Source organism: Triticum urartu, chromosome 7A (assembly GCF_056163025.1).
Source record: "Triticum urartu cultivar PI428250 chromosome 7A, HENAU_Tu73, whole genome shotgun sequence".
In the NCBI taxonomy this organism is placed as follows: domain Eukaryota; kingdom Viridiplantae; phylum Streptophyta; class Magnoliopsida; order Poales; family Poaceae; genus Triticum; species Triticum urartu.
The window spans coordinates 744988658-744993647 of NC_141879.1; the positions used below are offsets into that span (position 1 = coordinate 744988658).

The 4990-nt window shown below is 45.1% G+C and overlaps 1 pseudogene across 1 annotated transcript; it reads right to left on the reverse strand.

Annotated features, from left to right (window-relative positions):
• Positions 1-1569: 1569 nt before the first annotated feature.
• On the reverse strand, positions 1570-4581 carry LOC125521855 (uncharacterized; annotated as a pseudogene). The gene is made up of 3 exons (XR_015611885.1): positions 3469-4581; positions 2970-3276; positions 1570-1914 (listed from the first exon to the last, which is right to left on the reverse strand). The product of XR_015611885.1 is annotated as an uncharacterized LOC125521855 (transcript).
• Between the last annotated feature and the right edge of the window lie 409 nt (positions 4582-4990).

Genomic DNA, 4990 nt, shown 5'->3' on the forward strand with positions numbered 1-4990 from the left:
AGATCGATACCATCAAATAAGCTTGTAAAGGTACCTTCCCCGATGCCTATCAGGCCATCAACAATACCATTGCCAAGCCTCAAACATAATTTGTCAGTATTTTGATGAAAAGCAACCGAAACTGGAAGGAAGGGATTACAGGACAGTTTAGATTCAGAGATTCAGAAACCACACTTGGGAAAAGTTACTTGCTTGGGTACCAGATTAGGAGTAGATAAGCAAAAATTGCGCCGAACTCGCAAATACAGGACATCCATATGTGCTCAGAAATTGACCAACTCATTTTGGTACTCCACATCCACCTCACAACAATACCCCTGGAAATTTTCATGTACTAGTCATAAGTTCCCAACTTATACTACATCTATCCACATACAAATACTAACTTAGCTGCAGAACCCATGCCTCCAAGAGGGACGAAGAATTATCAAGATGGAGGTGATGATGGTGGCAGCAAGCAGACCAAATAAAATCAAAATGTATGTTGCTCTGTGCATCTAGGATTATTGCACAAATCAAATCAAATGTTACCAAAAACTAATAAATCCAAATTTCTTTGCCTTCCCTTATCCACGCTCAAATCAAAGAAAATCTTACCAAAATCTAGAATAAGATGGGTGTGAGGTATATGTCGGACACGGTCGATGTTGAACCACTAGAATATGTATGTCGCCGTTGCATGCCATAGACAATTAGCTACTCCCTCCGTCCCATAATGTAAAACGTTTACATTATGAAAACGTCTCACATTATGGGACAGAGGGAAAACGTCTCACATTATGGGACGAGGGAGTAGTATATACAAGGTGGATAACAAATCTTTGCAACATACCTTTTGTTGGAAAATTTGTGTCTGGGCAAAAAAAAAAACCAGTGTGTGTCCTGCATCCCATCCTAGGAGGGGAATCAGAGTACTAGATTGAAGTTTCAAACTTGGGAGCCACATCGAGGGAAGAATAGTCTTTCCTCCTGCATGTGGTGTGGATAATAGTTGTGGAAAAAATAACTTCATTGAACACAGCAGCTGTGAATGCTCTATGATCTATTTAAGCTTTGTGAATCCTCTATGATCTATTTAAGGCTGAAAGCTGTGAATACTCTGTGCACATTATACTTTGGACTTTGTGGGTCAGTATGAATATTTTTGCGGACCAATGATGGCACACAATAGGAACCAGGAACCACATCTGGTGAGCTAGGTGCTAGTAGATAAGTTTGTATAAGTTGCTACAAAAGTCTGGAAAAAATTAGAATAGCTGGCAAATTTGTGGGCGTATTGTAATGGTGGTCAAGGTAGAATAGCTGGTAAATTCATGGGTGTATCAGGCGCCTTTTTATGGCTCCTGTTTTCAGCCTTTTGAACATGGAAAGGAAGGTTTCTAGAATTTCCAAGAATATTGATAGAGGACCTGATGCTCTCAACTCAAATTTGACAACAACTTTGTGAGAAACCTGGAGCTCGGAAAATTGATGCTTGTATGATATCCATCTCTATTACAGCCAGCCATCATTTGCGCAAAACATCCAGAAATTGCAGGGTTACAGATGAACTCACCAGAAGCATCCTAATCAGAGAAATTAACAAATTCATTCACTCATGCAGATAAAAGCATCAACTTGCTGACAGCATATCCTGCTTACATTCAGTGTTCATCTAGAGTTCTAGACTAAGGAGATGGATTAAAAGGGGGGACATAAACCGAAGTCTTCCAGCACAAACATCAGTACATAATATAAACCGGAGTCTTAGACCTCACTGTTGGTCAAACTCAACTTGCTGACAGCATATCCTGCTTACAATCATACTAATGCAGACATATCAAACCACATCAGCACAATCTTGAACATCCGCCATCCAACCCCAGGTGTAGATCGCCCAAGCAAGACCAAAACGACTAGCAAGCAAGCTCAGATCTGCATAAATGCATTTAGTTAGAAAACTGAAGCAACTGCAGTTGATGCAATGGGAAATTTCCCTATCCCAATTTCTTAGGAAGGGCGCATGTGCTAAACCACAGAGTACAACATAGCTTAAGAAGAAAGGTGCACCCGCTGCTCATTTTGCAGTTTGGAAGCAATATACACAAAAATTGGCAGACCATAGCAAGGTGAACCCTATCTGTTCTTGGAAACAGAACATGGCAAATAAGGTTCAGAGCCTTCAAACATCAACTTACAGGTTATGCAACATTCTTGTTTTGAATATCTTCATTCAACTGAATGAACAATGTGTAGTACTCCCTCCGTTCTAAATTACTTGTCTTGGATTTGTCTAGATACGAATGTATCTAGACTCATTTTAGTGCTATATACATCCGTATCTAAACAAATCTAAGACAAGTAATTCGGAACGGAGGGAGTAAGTGCTAAGTATGACTAACGATGTACTCCTACATAAAGATGCAAGTGCGAAAGCCATCTTCTCTCCAAAGATATGGAGCAATAAAAACCAGCTGTCGAAGCTAGTCTGTAATTTTTCTTCTCAGCTAGCATTCTCAATCACATACATGGGAGTTAAACATGCATGCAGATAGACAATAAAAAAACCATGAATTGACTACTTGTCCTAGCTAGTTTGACAAGGTAGTCAAGCCTCCGTAAAAAAACAAGGTAGTCAAGCCCAATAGAACAATAATTAACTTTCTATATAACCATGGGAATCTTTCCTATTTGCAAAATTACAGAGTAAAATATAGCTTAAGCACAAAGGAGCAAAAGCTTATTCGTGCTTCCCAAGAATCCTATAGCCATCTTATTGCAGTGAAGACCATAACATGTTAACTCTGCTCTGGAAAACAGAACAAGGTAAATAAAGAGTACTAAGACATCAGCTTAAAACCATCAATTAGGTACCTCTCCTAGCTAGTTTCACAAGGTAGCCAGGCCCAATAGAACAATAACTAATTTTCAACATAATCATGTGAGCAGAACAAGCAATGCATGAACCCAATGGCAATATTTAGGCTTACCAGTTGATCAGATAGTTGGTTCTGATAACAGCAGTGGGAAGCTAAAGTATGGGAGGGCACGTGTGGGATTGAAGGTATTCTCCATCTTTGTGCAGACTTTGGTAATTTCATAAGTCTTGACCTCCATTGAGTAGCAATCCACATTCCCAACATGAATACCTTCTGGAGCGCCTCGGAAGAACAAGAATCCCTCGGCTGCACGCATTGTGCAAATGGAATGATACTGCCCAGGAAGCTGTATGATCTTCTCTAGCTTCCACTGCTGTGAACTATTCTTCAGAGAGGTATGGTAGAGGGCAAAGGATCACTGTTTTAAATAGCCCGCTATAGCTCCGCTATAGCACGCTATAGCATTTACAAAAGGTCTTGCGCTAAGAGACTTTGATCCAAACAAATGAACAAACATTTTAAATAGCGCGCTATAGCTCCGCTATAGCACGCTATAGCATTTGGAAGAGGTCCGCCGCTAAGATGCTTAGCGCGCTATTTAAAACTATGCAAAGGATCCATGTTGACCAACAAGGGAAAACATCTCAAGGACTCCTTCTCGGCCCATCACAACGGCATTTGCGTGACGATGGGCAAAGCACTCGTCAGGCAGATCGCTGAGCTCCAGATGGCAGCCGGTGAGAAGGTCGACAGTGGAAACCTCAAAGTGCGCGTGTCCAGCACCATCAAATGGTCACTATAGCCATAAGGCTCTGTCCAGTAGAAGCAGCCACACGCGCAGTCAAAACAGGACATGCGTTCCAACGAAGGTGAAATGGGAGGCTCGAGGATAGACCATTGCATAGTTGTGGCCGGGAGCACAAAGAGGACAAGCTTCGTCATGTATCTTGCTATGCATATCACCTTGAAGGGCTCTTCCTCGCCGTCGTCCCTGGTGTTGGGAGCAAGCACGGGCTCGAATCCATGGAGGCGATCCTGCGGTTGGGCAGCGAGGTCCTCGGGTATGGTTGGAAGCAAGACGTATCTGCTGGACAACGGGTCACAGACGGCGAGGTGGAAGTCGGCAGCGTTGCACCGCTCCCGTTTGGTCCACGTCGGGCGGGCACAGCGTTCTTCGTCACCGAGCTCACTGGAGTCCTGAGGATGCTTACCTGACGGCGGGCACAGTCTTCGCGGTAGCTCCACATGTGGACGGAACGGGGGTAGAAGGATCTCCAATCGAGGAGGACGCAGCCGTCGCGGACATCGCGGGGGCGCCAGCGGGGGCCTTCCCCGTCGTCTTCTTGGGCGCCCGGCGGGACGTAGTAGGACGAAGAAGAAACGACGGCCGGGACGAAGGAGAAATCGGCGGCGGAGGGGGCGAGGGCGCCGGCGAGCGGGGCGGAGGGGTGCGGCGCCTGGGCGGGGTGGAATCCGCCCGCGTCCACGAAGCCGAGGAAGGGAGGGCGATGCAGCGTGCGAAAGCGGCGGCGAAAGGCGCGGCCTTTGATGACCCGGCGGAAGGAGGTGCAGGCGGCGGAGGTGCGGGCGAGCGCGTCTGGGGTGGGCAGGCGGATGAAGATCTCCTCCAGGAGCTCGTCGGGAATGGTCGGCGGCGGCGGCGCGGCCATGGCGGCGGGGCTGGAAGAAGGGGATCGAGGGTTAGGGTTGGGGTTCGGGGCAGCGGGAGTGACGAGTGAGTGGGATAGTGAGCTCTACCACGCCATTTTATTTAGCTCCATGGATTCAAAACTGTCGCTTTAAGCTTCAAAAAACGTTTGGAAAAAATATTACTCCCCTAATCCTATATACATCTACCTACAAATATGTCTTTCATTTCATGGATTGGAAAATTGTCACTTTAACCTTCGAAAACGTTTAGAAAATTAGGGCGACCAGTCACCAGTGAGTGGGGCACTGAGCTCTACGAAGCCATTCATCTCCATGGATTGGAGAATTGTCGCTTTAACCTTCAAAAATGTTTAGAAAACAAATTATAGCTTAAAGCTCCGTAAATATGTCTATTAATTTTCATCTGTGGGTTGGATAAAAAGGAAAAATTCATCTGGACAACATCCATATATACATCACTT